We start from the raw sequence: 17,681 nt of genomic DNA on the forward strand, positions 1-17,681 counted from the left end.
TGACCCAAAAGAGACCAATTCAGCTGAAATAAGCTTAACTGTTTAAGCTCCGTTGGAAAATCAGACTCTATCAACACATGAGGTCGGCTCCAGCTGCATTATGTCATCTTTGATATTTTTAGATTCGGACAAAACCCGCAATGTGAAGTTATCACCTCGGGCTCGGAGAACTTGTGACATTTCATAGACGATGTTCTTTGATGATGTAATCGAATAGCAGATGATAAGACTATAAAAGTAATCATTAGTTGCAGTCATGTAATCCTCCCTCCGCAGGCTCGTGTTTTTGCCAAACCAGAAGCTGCTGTAGAAACAACAGGATCCTACAGCTTTCCTTGAAATTAACCAGTGCTGTTGTTTAGAGGAGAGCTGGGATTTGTGTTTCTCTGTTACAGCTTTCGTCACAGTTCTAGAGTGAGTTTTGTATTTGTTCCCCGGAGTTTCAGAGTAGAGAACGAGATATTTCACCAATTGCAACAACACAGCTGGCTCCATGTCGCCCGGTCTCCAATGTATTAACTGGCAGCAATCCCCAGGGTCCGGGGTGGCACCTTCAGGAAGATTTGTTTTTTTATAGACCTGAACTCAAAGCAACCGAATAATCATTCATATAAAAACAGAAATAAAAAAGCTGGATGCTTTAAAAAGGATGCAATGAATAAAGTTAATTTAAACAAATGAGCTATCACTCAAAATCGAAGCCTGGATTGGACTCCCACATATGCGTTGTGTTATCAACACACAACTGAGCCGGCTTTCATGTTAGCGTGCCGTGCTAACCTGCTATCATTACAATGCTAAAGAGAAACCCACAGGAAATCAAATCCACATGCGTATTATCGTGATTTGATTGGCGAGTGCCTCACTTGAGTGTCGGTTTAAACATGATTTTGAGGCCGTACACAACACAACGGAGCCAACAACACAATGCTCTCCCCATTTAAAGTCAAGGAGCAGTGTTTCGGTTGAAGCCTCCGACACATGGGTGTGAGCACCCAGCATGCCCTCTTTACCGTGGGTCAGCTCAGGCTTCTCCACTTATGCAAAGGAAAGCAGGTGAAATGCAAAACAATATCTAAACAACCTCTGGTGTGTCAAAGTGCAGCATCAGAGGAATGAGAAACGGCACGCTTCATGTCAGGGGTTTCACCTCCTCGTGTTTTACATCTTGATAACAAACTTGAAAGTGTCTAACGTTTGTGTCTGGGGTGCGAGAGTGACAAGGGAGGGTAAAAAAAAAAAAAAAAAAGGCGGGTGTATCTGGGGAGAGAGAGAGAGATTACCCTCAGAGCTTTTCTTTGAGAGAACGGGGGGGGGGGGGGGAAGGACCATCCCTGTGTATAAGTAAATCACACTTAACCCCCCCTTGAATCTAATTCCACCACTTGCTCAGAATCACCTTCATTACTCTTCAGAGGTGTGGATCTCTCTCCTTAAAAAAATAAAGACACCCCTCCAGGGCACACCATCGACACTGTGATACTTCAGCAGAGCCGCTCAGCCTGTTACACGCCCTTTTCTTTTTAAATATTTGTATTTATTGTGACATTACACCTCTTGGGACATTTTCAGATTTTCGAGAGCAGCTGCCAGTTTCTCCGTCTGGCCTGAAATTTAAGAGGGAAACACGTCCGCGGAGCAACACTATCTCCTGCTGCACCGTTTGACAACACTTCAGGATTCCTCGGTCGGACCCTGTTTAATTTATAGAAGCTGAGACTTCGGAGAAGCCAGATGTTATCCATGATTCAGAGCCTTTCGTTTACACTTAACACTGCAGTGCTGCGCTGTGACATCATCTGCGTATGTTTTTCACAGCATGTCACATTCAACATGCATGAGCCTGCGATTGCTGGGGGCCTCAAAAGCTCTAATTATATCCATTGTGGGTTTAAGACTCGCAGATTGAATGTGATTTTTTTTTCCTCTTCCCCTCACAGCTATCGTGTAGCTCACTAACTCGCCTGTTCGACTCTCTAACGCTGCTCACGACCACAGACATGTGAACTGCAATATTGAAGAAGATTCTTAATTGCATTTTATCTTCAGTGACAGGACTTCAATTTCACACACCGTGCACACACAGCAGTGGATGTTAACACCGCGAATAACAATCCAAAAAACAAATTCAATCAATGCCCGATCAATAATTCAAAGGCCAGAGACATTCAGATCGACAGTGAAATGATAGAATATTTGAAATTGTTTTTTAGTAATTAACAATTAATCAATGTTCAATATGATCAGTTTGTTTTTTGGAGGAGTTGAAGGATGTGGTTTTTAGCATTCATGCCGTGCATATCTACAAGTCACCTGTCACTTTGAGCTCTATCAAAAAACTCTGCTAGTGCTTCACAAATTGAGAAACCAATTAGTCAATTAAATTGATTAGTGAATCAGCAGAAAATTAATCTGCAGCAGTTTTATGAATCAGTCGATTATATAATAGATTTTTAAGCAAATGTCCGCTTCTTAGATGTAACGAGTTTGGGATTTTCTTTGTCGTACATTATCATAAACTGAATATATTTATTTTAAGATTGATATAGACGCCACTTGGGGATGAAGTGAATCAAAATGGGCTTTTCCCACTATTTTTGGATGTGTTATAGACAAAACAAATAATTGACTATTTGAGACAATAATCTGCAGAAGTCCTGCACACAAATGATATTAAAAAAAAGAAATACAGGGGGGATTTTCCTTGTGTGCCAAGCAGGCATGGGAACAATTCAGAAATATAGTATTTAGGCCCATTAATCACAAGATGTGTATTTTGTGTTCCGGCTAACTTCCCCTCCAGCACGGCTGCAGCTGTAACAGGAGGCCGGCCTATTGTTCAGACTAACAAGGGGCACAGAGGTCACTTGCATTTTCACAAGAGCTTTGCCAGAGGGGTTGGGGAAAGCGAGCGGCACACCAGTCTGTTTAGTATGGATCTACACTAAAGCTTTTTCTATAAAGTCACATCATTCCCAGTCTATTATAAAGCGGGATGGATTAGATTAAGTGAGATTATGCAGAGAGGGGCTCCCTAAAAAGAGCAAAAATAACATGCTCAGTACTTAGCAGGCGAGTCAACAGTGGGATTAAGCCAAAAGGACACGTTCAAATCCAATGCTAATATGCACAATGGCCGTCCTTCCACACACTCAACTTTTAAGTGGTCGCTTAATGTTATTGCTGCAGATTTCTCCGCACAAATCGCAAGGTGCAGGCGAAGCTCAAATCTGACTTTTATTGTCATATAATGGTCGTAAAACTGAATCTAATCCACAATTTGAAGGGGGAAAAAAAATCTAAATAAGTGATTTCTCTTCACTCCATTAAAACTGTCGTCCCGGCTTCCCCCTGCCGTCAAGCCCTCTTCACGGGCACAGCTTGTGCAGCAACAACGCAACTGAAAAAAAATGCACAAAGTGGTTGCACAATCTAACATGATTAAATGATGTGTGGTCTGGCGTCACTCCCAGCACCTCTCCCATCCCTCACTCGGCTGTGTATCTCCCCTCCTGCAAGAACGCAGACACACACACACACACAGATTCCCTTTCCCTGAGCCGTGTTGTGAAAATAGAAGCTTCATATTAACAGTCAACAGTCAAGCCGATAGGTACGGTCCAACCTTTTTTCCCGATCATAGAAAATATTTCAAAAATGTTCCGTGGACTTCTGCCCAGGCTGCGTTGCTGCAGCTCGGTGTCACCGAGGTGGAGCGTCACAAATCACCACAAACACACACATGAGGAATGCAGCATAACACAGATTCTGCTATTTTGTTATTCAGAGAGGTGAGAGGAATGTTTGGACTCCTTACCCGAATTAAACTGATTCCAAATATCACATCACAGGTCAAATACAGTCGTACGGGCAGCAGAATCTACCAAAGTATGAGAAATCCTGATCAGTGAAACAACAAGGTGACCTTTGACCTGACGTGGTAGAGAAGCCCCTGCTGCTCACCTCCATGTGTTTTGGTCATGCCCTTCTTTAAAAAACAATTAGATAGAAAGTCTTTAGCTCAGATTTGGAAACCAACAGCAATCACAGCATTGTTCGGGGTTGCTCCTCCCACTCCGCTGCTTCCAAAATAAAAGGCAGACTTTGTGACCTTATTAATCAGGCGTCTGATTTTACACTCATTCCTTATTCCTCACGGATGAAGGACATATTTACTTTGTTAAAATGGGGGAGAGAGGGGGGGAAATTGATGCACTATCAATGGTTCACTTGCCAAATTTAATAAAACATGAGGACCTTTTGTGCACATGCTGGGGGGGAGGGGGGTGTGTTTGCTCCTATTTCAGAGTAACAGCTTTCATTCACATGTCAGTGGCCACTTGTACATGTACAGTTAGTTATTTACGTCATATTTCTCTATCATGTGGATTCTGAATGTGTCTTTTATTTTCCCATGTGGTGACCTACGTGTATGTTTTTGTGTTTACCTTTGATTTTAGTTATGTCTTTTTCTACAGAATCCTTGTAAATACGTACGAGTGCTGCACTTTATAGACACGTGTTCTCCTCAGTGTTATATTTGACAACCCTGAAACTTGAAAAGTAAAGTTTCTGACCTTCTTGTGATGTTGAAAATCGAAAAAAGGTTTCAAGTACACTTAGAGTCATTGTCACAAGTGGCAATCACTAGAGAGTCGAGTGGACCGGTACGATCATCAACTTGAACTGTGAAAGAACCAAAAAGGCTTTTTTGAGATTCTCCACTTTTTTTCTTGATTATGTTTGATAATTGATTAGACGTTAAAACAGATTTCGTGCTTCTTCACGAGTCAAAGTTTGAAAAAGACTTGTTTAATCTATAGCGACACAACTTATTTTGCAAAATGATCAAAGGGTGTTTCTCTGAAGTTGGTGTAAAGTAGCACTAAAAGTAATCCAAGTGTTGGAATAAATGTATGTTGAGGACAATGTCACTGCCAGAGGTGCTGCACAATCAAAATAAACATTAACAGTGTTATAATTGCGCCAAAGCATCATAACAGGATGAATAAAAATAAAGTCCTGTTTGACACCGAAGTAAACCTGCACGATTAAGCGGCTACAACAGCCCAGTGACACACTTTCTGCACCCGGAGCTTGCCTGCTTGGCCCCCGCGCCGTTCCCCTTTACTCATTGAAAATAGCCATACCAGTGCGGTGATTCATCCCCGGAGTTTATCTGTCGGGCAAAGACAACACAGAAAAAGGACCTTGAGCGAAACCTACACAAGCCTCCCACAGGCTCTGACCGCGGAGGAAGAGCAGTCAACCTTTTTCCTGTTAGTGAGCTTAAGAGAGCTCTCCGTACACGGGAGCCGCTCGCCACAACTGGAATTCCCAAGTCGAATCAATAACATTATGACATTATCCAACAGGCCTGTTTACCTGCTGCTTAAACTCACATTGTTGGTACAAACTGAACGAGGCTCGGGTCAGCAAACCTTTGGGAATGTGTTGAATTTGGCCGCTGTAACGCAGACTGGACTGTGTTTCAGTATTTCTCCCGGACTATCAGGTGTAAACCGACACCGCACATGTCTCAGGATTGTTCTCCGACAAAAAAGGAGCAGAGACACACAACATGGCCAGTGGAGACGCACGCCGGCTCGCGGCCTGAGCTGAGGCCGGGGCCAGACGTGCGGCTGGAGGTAATGAGGCCTCTTGTGTGTCCTCTCTGATCTGAGAGTTGAATAATTTCCCATGTGGCACAGTCATTTCCAGCTCCTGCCTTTACTCTCCCTTCGTCAGGTGGGTGGAAAGACCAGAGCGAAAACTCCCACCCGACACAGCATTTAAAAAATGTGTCGCCATTGTCAATCCACAGTGATGCACACAGACCCAGGACAAGAAAAAAAAAAATTTTGTTCCGGGTTTTATGTCTCAAAGATGTGTGTGATTTAATATTTTGGATTCAAATCTTCATTTTCTGTGTTGTTTTTGAGGTTTTGTGAGAGAGAAGCAGCTGAATGTCCTTTTCCAGTTTTATTCTGCCCAACTATCCGCTGACTCCTCTCACTGATCAGTAGGAAACCCAGAGTTAATAAATGGTCTACTTCAGCCCCCAGACACACGTGCTGGGTTGCAGATCTCTGTTTCAATGTGGCTTTTGTTTGACGGCTGGTGTTTCAACATCCTCGACTTGAATAGAAGAAGGTCAGCCTGGTGGGGTCTGCCCCATGGTTATTCAGGAGCCCAACCTGGGGCCCCTCTGCGATGGGGTGACTGGGAGGGGAGGGGACGGGACGGGGAAAACCTCCTCCTCTGTCTGACACCACCCTCGTCTGTGAAGCCACTGGAAGTTTTGAAGGGCTAGATCAGCTTTTGAACACTCGTGCAATCCAGGGGGGAGCCTGTGAATTAAGATGGAAGCCCCCTAGTTTGACCACATCTCCCATTCTGCACGTGAAAGTTTTAACTCCAGTGGATGTGAGAGTCCTGTCAGCTCAGACGTCTACAGGCTGCGGCTATTAAACCAAACCAGACCTCTGGATTATGTGACAGAAATGTAAACAAGCAATCCCGGCCTGCTCTATATAGCTGCTATCACCACACGAGTTGCTTGTGGAGCTTCAGCAGCCGGGTCCAGATTCTGATGATCAGGAGGATGATGATGCTGCTGCTGACAAGGAGAACAGGAGAAGGAACTTTCTCTCAGCAACGTAACAAAACCAGGAGGAGCTCACCCTGACATCTCACCAGAACGAGACAAGAAACATCTGCACGCTGGTGTGCATGCTCCATGCTCCCAAATGGGGAGGGGGGGGATTTTTCGATTCACAGAAATGAAGTGCATGCACATATGGGAGAAACACACCCCCCTCTCTCTCTCTCTATTCGTGACAATGGTTAGGAAGCAGATCAGGCAAGTAGGGTTACTTTTTCCACTTGGCCATGATTTCTGCTTCCTGCACAGATGTAGAGAAAGGAGCTCAATATCTGAGTCGTCCCCCCCCCCCCCCCCCCTAAAAAAAAAAAAAATACCCCAACTGGCTCCATAATGTTCAGACAGCAGGAATTTAGGGGGGAGTCAACTTTACCAGAGCAGGAGTCACCCACAGCAGCAGCAGCAGCAGCATCACTCCAGCTCCATGGGTGTGTGTGTGTGTGTGTGTGTGTGTGTGTGTGTGTGTGTGTGTGTGTGTGTGTGTGTGTGTGTGTGTGTGTGTGTGTGTGTGTGTGTGTGTGTGTGTGTGTGATGCTGTGCACATGTGCTGGTGGTGAAGTTCACAAACACACGTTTCAGCAGGGATGTGAATGGAGGGTGAGCGCGCTGCGGTGGTGGTGGAGCTGCAGATGCACAGTTGTTCTGCAGACACACCGGACACACAACCATGTGCACGCCAGAGGATTAAACACACACGAGTAGACACATGCACGGACACACGCAGGCATGGTCCATCCTGCAAAACGCATCTGTTACCACCGAGATGCACAACCTGCTCCCCGGCGGCAGAGGCAGCAGCAGCACCCGGCTGGTTGGACCCCGACGCCGGGTTACAAACCTCCACCGCCCGCCCGGAGCTCGCTCGCTGGTCGGTGGAGCTCCGACCCGCTCCCCGCTGGAAGAGCCTCTTCCAGCGGCCAAATCAAATATCGAGACACAATCTGAGCCAAAGTGGAAACAAAAACACAAACAAACACACAAACACAGAAAACAAAAAAACCTCCAGCGAGGGACCGAGGAGCCTCGCAGCAGCAGCGGCCGGACCGGCAGCGAGCCCCGGGTAAGTTCGCAGCTACTCACCGGTTCCTCAAGCGGAGAAAGTCCTCGGTTCGTGTCGGTCCTCTCGTCGGTTAAACCTCGCTCCCCCCTCGCGGCCACTGACCGGGAATGGGCTGCACGTCAGCGGCTGGGTCGGTGAATAGAGTCGCAGTAAGTTGAAGTGTCAAATTTCATCGGCTATTCTATTACCGGAGGGACCCGTGCTCCGCGGCGGCTCGCAAAACGTGGCGCGGAGTTCCGGGCTGCGGAGGCGGAGCGGCGGCGAGAGGGAGAGCGGGAGAGCCGGAGAGCCCGGAGCGGAACCCGGAGCGGAGCCGGTCCCAGGTCCCCGGTCCCTGGAGCTCCGGATCCGGCTCAGCGGCCATCTGCTCCACACACTGTGTGTATACATGCATCTGTATCTGTGTGGCAAACAATAGGTAACACATATTATTAACATGGAGGTCCACACGTTTCAGTGGGAGCTGAGCATTCCGCGAATTTTGTATTCATTGATTGAGGCTCATTAAAGAAACAGCTTATAGCTAATTGTTGTTTATTGGCATTTGAAATGAAATCGAATCTGTACTTAAAAGGCCAATTATGGGAAACTAGTATTCATCATCTGCAATAATACTAATTAAAATAACAACAACAACAATAATGATAATAATAATGATATTAATGAGATAGAATTGTTTTAATATTTTAAAAATCACTACTATATATATATGTAGGTGCATATAGTAAAAATTTGACAATTAAGAAAGACAATTATAACAGTAATACAAACTACTAGTCATAATCATAGTTATATAATATTGAAATGATAGAAAATAAGTACAGTAAAAATACATAATCATGTTGTACTTTTGATCAATCAAAGCAATACTATATACATTTAGGTGCATATAATAAGTAATAGATATATGCAAAAGATAAAATAAGGAAATAATAATAACCACAAAATATAAAATAATCATTATAACAATGACATGCATCATCGTCTTTAATAATCATATTAATAATAGCAGCAGGCAAATACATGCAAAATACTGATGTGAAAAATATAATAATAATAATTCATATTATCAATATCATTAGAATAGTCAACATGTTCTTAATCTGTCTTTTTTATCATTAGAATACATATTTATATAAAAATAACACTCCACCATAATAGCTACACTTAAATAAGCCTAAACAGCAACAAACGCACGCAGGCGCACACGGTCCCAGGATGCTCCGCGGACCCGGCTCCACCCTCCGTGTTTTGCAGGTCGCCGCTGTGTGATGGAAAGCTCTGAATAACAAAGACATGTTTGAGAGCAGCAGCAGAAACAGAGGCAGCAGCAGCACAGGCAGCAGCAGCAGAAGCAGAGGCAGCAGAGGCAGCAGCAGACTTGGCTGAGAGCTGAAGTCAGGGAGCAATGAGTGAGCCAAACATCATCCCCACACACACACACGCTGACCTGCCACCGTGACCTGTTTGGAAGAGTCAAAAGTTACAAACACACCACCCTGCATGCTGTGATTGACTCTCCAAGATTGGGATCAGAAGCTCTTACACAAGCCACCACACTACTGACACACTGCTGGTGTGTGCGTGCGTGTGCGTGCGTGTGTGTGTGTATGGACCCCTGAGAGCCCCCATGCTCCCTGGCCTGTGCATCTACCCCAGCTGTCTAAGTTAGGGGGAGGGATGGGCTGGAACAATAGGCGTCATTTGTCCTGCTAAAAGGTGACAGGAAGCATTGATTTCAGCCTGTTCCAGCCTTGTAAGCCATCCCCGAATTGGCTAATGTGAGCATTTCCCTCTGACGGAGATTGGAATTTGTTTTTCCTTTTTAGGTGATTGTGATCCACAGCAATGGCATCGGGATGCAGGAGCAAACTTCTGATTCCAGGGTACACAAAACCCCATCAATTTTATCGAGCTTCTCATTACAATAAAGCCCTGTCGTTTTAGGTAGGTGATTGTTGCAAGGTGCATAAACACAAACAGCTTAGATATGGCTGCTACAAGGAAACACAAACAAACAAATAATGAAAAAACTCAAGTTCGATCAAAACCACTGAAACCAATTAGGTTTAACTTAAGCCAGCTATAGATATATAATATACTTTATAGTCTGCAGCAAATAAAAAACATGAAACCTCTCCTAAAACGGAGTGTTAACATTTTTGTAACAGTTCTTTTCTTTCTGTAAATGTTAAATTAAATTATTGCGGCATGTGTAGAAATCAATAAAATGCCTAATCAATTTATTTATCGACAGAAGATTCTTCTACAATAGTGGTAAAGTCCTCAGTTTATGTCCAAAAATGAAAAAAAAATTAAATTTTCAACTATTAGTTAGCTTCTGATATTTAATTTGCACTATTCGGCAATATCCTATTTCAGCAATGCTAAAATTGTATTAAGAGACAATTTACAGCATAATGTGGAAGATTGAGTTGTTTGGATCTATATTTAATACCTTTTTGTTAATGGAGTGCTAATTTTTAAATTGTCGCCTATTAAACAGCTAAAAATAGCTCTCAATCACCAATTTGTCTCAGGCCACTTACGCTTGTCCCACTCAGCCCCAGGATCTATTCTTGTGATAAATTTCCTGTGTGGTTAAATATGTGAGCCACCGAAAGACTCGGGTATAACAGTTAAAGTTCAGGGCCAGCATCGTCACACATTCAAATATATAGGTGTCTGATGTATAAAAAAAATGACAATGCAGCCAAACTTTCGGCATAATATTCCACTGTAACGATACAACCTCCTCCTTCCCTGTCGCTCCACTGGGATGTTTTTTAAAAGCATCGACCTGTCAGACCTGTGATCACAGCATTGCCACCCTGTCTCTCTCTCTCTCTCTCTCTGGAGATGATGATGTGATGTCTGTCTCGAGACGACGTACGCCAGCGCAGGACAGACTCACTGATCCAAATATAGAGGAGAATTTTCCTTATCACAACTGGGTCAAGGAGACAGAGTCAAAACATAATGCCAGGAACTTTTTTATTAAATATGATATGCAAAGAGTTGTTCAGGAGCGAATATAAGACTTACATACACAATGAGGACACAAACATATTGTAACAATCACAAAACAACAGTAATGTTATCCATCGATCAATCTATCTATCTATCTATCTATCTATCTATCTATCTATCTATCTATCTATCTATCTATCTATCTATCTATCTATCTATCTATCTATCTATCTATCTATCTATCTATCTATCTATCTATCTATCTATCTATCTATCTATCTATCTATCTATCTATCTATCTAACTATCTATCTATCTATCTATCTATCATCGATCAATCTATCTATCTATCAATCTATCTATCTATCTATCTATCTATCTATCTATCTATCTATCTATCTATCTATCTATCTATCTATCTATCTATCTATCTATCTATCTATCTATCTATCTATCTATCTATCTATCTATCTATCTATCTATCTATCTATCTATCTATCTATCATCCATCCATCCATCCATCCATCCATCCATCCATCCATCCATCCATCCATCCATCCATCCATCCATCCATCCATCCATCCATCCATCCATCCATCCATCCATCCATCCATCCATCCATCCATCCATCCATCCATCCATCCATCCATCCATCTATCTATCTATCTATCTATCTATCTATCTATCTATCTATCTATCTATCTATCTATCTATCTATCTATCTATCTATCTATCTATCTATCTATCTATCTATCTATCTATCTGCCCACCTACCTACATGACTCTTATCTTCTGAATCTGTATGTAAGCATATGTTTTCTGACACCTTAGCAAGAACACCTTTCATAAGATGATGAATATTAATGTTGTGTTACATCTTGTTTCACTGCGCTCCACTTTAAAAGAAAATTAAACTTGAAAGGATTGCATCACTGATCATAACATCGTAGCAAAGCGCTGTTTCTGGTTTTCTTTACTCTCTGATCCTCATTAAGTTCAGTCTGTTGCTGGTTCAGAGTGTTTTGCTCTGTTTGAGGAGGTTCATATAAACACAGTTTCTAAAGATAATATCCACGAAACCACCTCCACTGAGTTGTTACCACATCATGTAAGGGTTCAACCGTGATTTATATGTTGTGTTGTGCTCGAATGCTAAAAGCTGCTGATTCAGCCAGCGACACTGATAATTCAGGACATTCTGTTCAGGACTTATTTGTTCATGTACTGAAAACATGGCTACAGGCAGTTCTAATCCACCAAAAACAGCCAGTGCCAAATGACTGTAGAATTTTGAATACACAGTTTATTTATGTCTTTCTAACTAACTCTGCATCCAGCACTCTTCATATGTAATCATATTTTTAATGTCCCCATCTGTGTCTTTTACACGTTGTTATTGTTGATGTCTTGTTCAGGTTGGTTATGCCTTGATTGGCTTGGTTTTGTTTTTGGGAGGTGAAGCCAAAGGCAAATGTGCATCTTGTGGATAATAAAGACCTAACAAACCAAATAACTACACACCAACATACTGTGTGTGTACTTGTTTTTGTTACCTCTTTAGGACCTTGACGACATAAATGTTGCCCTTGTCAGGGCCAGTGGACTTAATGGGGACCACAGTTCGGTCATAAGGAGGCAAAACATAATTTCTAAAGGTGTGGTTAAGGATACAGGTAAGATGTGAATTGTGGTTGGGTTTTAGGTTTGGGTTTGGTATGAATCAGTCATGGTTGAGGTTGGGGATAATGTTTTGGTTAGCCTGTGCAAACCTGTGTGTGTATGTGTTTACACATTTGTGCTGACTCGTTTGAAAGAAATGTAATGGATTACATTTTTACCCAGATAACAAGGACATATTTTCAAGGCACAAATCTGCAGAGTCGTAAAAGGATCACACTGAGCTTATCTGCAGAACCATCACTGTTAACACAGTATTTAATTTGCCCCAAACTTGCTTGTGGCAGCTCAGGCAGGACTGCACAAGTCAAATCACTTGGTATGGCAAGAAGGTAAAAGACTGCTGTCCTCGTAAAAAAGAGAACATATAAATCACATCTGTAATGTTTAAATATTTTAAAATCGCTCCTCGTTTTTTTGTATCCCTAATGTAGGATACTGTATATTCATGTTATATTTAGGGAAACAGAGTTGATGATAACCTTTCTCAAAGCATATTGACATTGCTTTCAGTGTGAGTACATTTCATTAGAAGGATTTACTTGGTGTTACACCCCATAAAAGCCCATATTGTCCAGTAGTCTAGGTCTTTTGCCAGATTCCTCTCATGAAGATGAATGAACTGTAAGAGCCAGTATCATTTTACACCATGTCTAGTTATGTTAAATTATGGGAACTTTCATTATATAAATACTATAAAACGAATGGTGTAAATATTCATACATTTCCTCACATATGTTGATCTTCTCCTAATGTCTGTGTGAGGATTATATTTGCCACGTGCACTGTATATAAATCCTTTCAGAGGATTATAACATACATTGCCGGTGTCGGACCCCCGCGCCTCCTGCTGCTCCTTATATAAAATCAGCACAATGTGATCTTTGAGGAGTGTGGGCAGGGAGATGTCTGTGTTTTCATTTACAGTTTCCACCTGGTTTATGAATGAACAACCGCCAGGCTCCAGAGAACAGCCCACATCCTCTGCAGCCGACCAACCACTGGCCGTCTTCCAGTCCAAATGTGTGCACCGTGAAACACTCCACTCCGCTGTGGACAGAGAGCTCCTGCCGCTCCGTGGCAAGTCCGAAAATATGGAGGGCGGAAAGTGTTGGAGTTCAACCTTCCACAGTGTCGGGTTCAAGATCTGTGTTTATCTTCAGTTGGGTTTTATTTTAACAATCCCCTCTGGTTCCTGTGCGTCCTTCCACCGAGCACTTATGTTATTGCCTGTTGGGTTGTGGGATTGTGTGGCTTGTTGACAGACCAAATGCGGAATCCGGTCAACAAATAAGATTGCAATGGATGGAGGGAATCAGCAGGGCAATGAGGAGGAGGACAGGACTCTGCAAACAGAGGAGATGACTGCTGCATGGGGGAAACGTGTTAAACCTCATTGATTCTCATTACAGCCGGAGAGGCCGACAGAAAGAGCACAGACATACCTCGACAGGTTTGTGCTGAGGCCTCCTGATGATTTCCTCCCCTCGCTTTTTCCCTCTTTTCCTTTTTTTGTTTGTTGAGCAGCACCAGCAGAAAGAGACCGGCTGCTGGCATCTCATACTGCTTTGCTTTTCAGGAGGGGGGTGGGGGGGTGGGGGGTGGAGAGCCAATCAATGTGTGTTCATAAAGGGGGAAGAGCGTTCAGAAAGCCAACCGTTCCCCGAGGCCACGGGCGATGAAGAAGTGGGAGAGACACGGGGAGACGGTGCAGAGAGATGGTGGATTGTGGAAGTGGTTGTTGATCGTGGACTATGATAACAACAAAAATGCTTATATACTATCACATATTCTACCGTTACTGACAATAACTCCTCCATCTCAGTTGTTGTTGCCTTTCCATTCTGGTAAATGACTAATCAATAATCCAAATCTTTGCTGTCGGGTGTTGATGTTAAAAATCTATACATTCATTAGTTGATCAAAATGTTGTGACAATAGCTGAATAGACAGATTTGGGGAACTGTTTGTTATTTTTGGGACATTTTATAGAACTCAGATCCTTTGACACTATAAACCCAGACAGAGAAAATTACACAACCCATCAATCTACCTTTCAATTTTCTTTTATAGATACACTCTTTCATTTGAATCCATCAACAGGTAAAACTGTTTAATAGGCATTCTTCAAACACAATACATTTATATCTCCTCATTTAAAAAAAATGGGACTGTCAATTGGTCCATCAGTCGTTTCACCTCCCACTCAACAATAACAATCACGAAAAGATATATTTTTCAATACCGCTCAGCCGTTTGTTGCCTTTATGGCACAGCGCCGTGCCGTTGAACCATATACAGTATATGTGTGGGTTCGAGATGTTTTGTCGTGCTTGAGGGAATTATGTATAATTTGTGTCAAACAATCCTTGTGTGGCAGATTGGGCTCACAGCGGGTGTTACACTTAATAAAATCACTTAGTGTAACAATTCCCACCTTGACATCCCTCTGCTCCCTCTCGGAGGAGGGAGGTTCAGGTATATATCGCCGCGCTGTGAGAACTTGTGTGTTTTCCTTTTATGTATCACCTGACACAAGGTTAACTAGCTATTTTCAGGCCCATTATTCTCCTGTAACTTCAGGGCAGAGTGAAAAGTCAATTACAGTCAAAGCATACTGTGTTTGTCAAAGAGCAGAGGCGAGAGTTACACGCCGCCGAATCACTTCCTGCTAAATGTGATGGTTTAATTACTAGCGGGACATTATAGGGCTTAATGAGTTATCACAGCAAATTGCATTGCAGTTTCCTATATGCACTGGTTAAAAACACATTTCACAGAGATAGTTCTTCCTCAACAATATCAGAGCGAGTCTGTCCAGTGCTGTGACATTTAAGTAAGACGCTCTCCTTATCGTAGAGGACGGGTTCCAGCTCCTCAGCTGGGAAATGTCACTTTTTTTTAAGGTCAGGTTGAAACTCTTCAGCTATTTTTCATCAAAGGGGCTCCAGTGATTCCCTCTCACGATAATTTGCTCCTATACGACAGGTATCAACACATCGAGGCACATGCTCTGACAACAGCCCACATCCATCCAGAGTTATATATCACCGCGATGCATGCTTCCTCTTCAAGGAAGGAAAAATGGCTCCATTCTCCCTATTCCATGTCAGCGTATTATAATTATGAAAGATTGAGGGTGATGGAGTCCAGTTCTGCAGTCAGGATCCCCAAATGCATCGAGCCATGGTGCAACAAATCTTAATTCCTTCAGTTTAATGTACCAAACAAATCCATTTGTGTGCATTTAGATGTAATACTTCACATAGACATTGTTGCAGAGTAAATGGATGAATCTTTATTGGTTTCTGAGCGATGGCGAGTCAATGATCTGACCTTTGTCTTGGCAGAGATAGCTGTGGTTCTGTTTATTCCAGAAGTAATTTGCCTGAACCTTGTTCAACACGAGCCAGTACAAATGTAACCCAATGTTCTGACCTTTTGATGCCTCCTCCTGTATCATCATGAGCCTCGCTGCTCTTATCTGAGAATCGGTCATTGTCTTATTAGAAATGGGAGGTGGTGGGGGTGTGAAAGGTGCAACGACTTGCTAAGCCCCATGGAGGGCAGCAGTAGTACCTGTTTGCAGACCCCCCACCACACACACAGAGACACAGACACACACACTTGCACACACTTGTACAGACACCCTCATGACAACATCTACTTCTGCTGCTTTACAGATTAACCTCATCCGCCAGTCTGTTTGGCAGGGGTTGCCGAGCAACAGGCTGCACAAACACAGCACCTGACATGTCGGGAGAGTGAGAGAGCGAGCGAGAGAGAGAGAGAGGAAGGTAGAGAGAGAGAGAGAGAGAGAGAGAGAGAGAGAGAGAGAGAGAGAGAGAGAGAGAGGGAGAGAGAGGGAAAGAGAGAGAGAGAGGGAGAGAGAGAGAGCAACCAGGCGCTCAGGCACTCGTCTGCATGGCTCTGTCGACTCCACTTATCATGCAGGGAATAAAAGCCCACTCCCACACTGTGTACGTGGAGCGGTTTAAATCCTTTCAGGAACATGAGCATATTTCTGACCCACCTTATCTAATTTGAAGGCGTTTTTTTTCGGGGGCCTCATTTGGGACGTTACCTCTTCATGAGCATTTAAGGATGGAGTGGATAGAAGAAGAGCATCTCACAATAAATGGCCGTTTGAATGGAGGGACTTGAATCGTCATTAGTGAAGCGAGTCGGGAATTCACACAGGAAATATTTGCACTGTTCAATGTGTTTATGGCTTTATCCAAACAGATACTGAGGGTTAGTGAGTGTTGAGTCATTCATCTCCACGGCTATTTCCTCCACTGTTTTTTTATCAGGCCTTTCAAGGTCAAGGGCAATTATATGATCGCATAAACGGAACCGGACGGAGCAGGAAAACACAGCTCTGGTCCCACACACATGCTGCCAACTGTATTGTAGAAAGAAAAATAACACAATAGATAACAGATCAAACAGTTCCGGTGAACGTTCTGCAACACTGCATCAGCATAGCGACTGTTGTGTTGTTAAATTGTGCAGCAGTAGTTAGTGGATTATTTCATAGCGCCGCTTCCTGTCCTGAATGAATATGACGATACAACACCGAAAAAAAGGATGATAGAGGTACAATAGATGACAGATGTGATGCGTGAGTCCTTATTTGTGTTGTTGTGAAGGAGATCACATGGAGTTTCGGAGACTCGTAGCCTGAGGGGGAAAACGCTCAACAGCAGCAGATTCACTTCTGTATCACTTTACTGATGGCGGCATAGTGAAGAGGCTGCAGGCCGGGTCCTGTCCTCTATGTGATTTGAGCTTTTATAATATTTGTCTGTGGATGTGAGGGCGGTGGCACGGTGGTGCAGTGTGTACTCCAGGTATCCAAGCATCCAACAACATGCAGTCTGAGGTTCTGTTTATTAGAGACTTTAGTTTGTCCGTAGGTGTGGATGTGAGTGTGAAGGGTTTGTCAGCCCTGCCATATATACGCCGATATATATGCTGGCAACCTGTGGTGTAATGCAGTGTGTACTCAGCCTCTCGCACAATGTCACGACCCACAGAGGATAAGTGGTATAGATAATGGATGGATGGATGGATGTTGCTTGTAGAAAAAAACAACAAGTGGTATAGGGCTTATTTTAGCTTCTATAACAGCCGCAGCTCTGGAGATTGCACTGACAGTTATATATTGACCTACAGAAATAACTACTGAGAAAAGATATACAGGCGTTAATGGCTATCTATCTATCTATCTATCTATCTATCTATCTATCTATCTATCTATCTATCTATCTATCTATCTATCTATCTATCTATCTATCTATCTATCTAT

The 17,681-nt window shown here is 43.1% G+C and overlaps 1 protein-coding gene across 1 annotated transcript in view; it reads right to left on the reverse strand.

Moving 5' to 3' along the window:
• LOC133028014 (zinc finger MIZ domain-containing protein 1-like) overlaps positions 1-7,842 on the reverse strand; it is a 111,265-nt gene extending 103,423 nt beyond the window's left edge. The window contains exon 1 of the mRNA XM_061095205.1: positions 7,745-7,842. The gene's annotated coding sequence lies outside the window, so the exon portion shown is untranslated. The remainder of the gene's footprint in view (positions 1-7,744) is intronic.
• Between the last annotated feature and the right edge of the window lie 9,839 nt (positions 7,843-17,681).

This window comes from Limanda limanda, chromosome 21 (genome assembly GCF_963576545.1).
Source record: "Limanda limanda chromosome 21, fLimLim1.1, whole genome shotgun sequence".
Lineage (NCBI taxonomy): Eukaryota > Metazoa > Chordata > Actinopteri > Pleuronectiformes > Pleuronectidae > Limanda > Limanda limanda.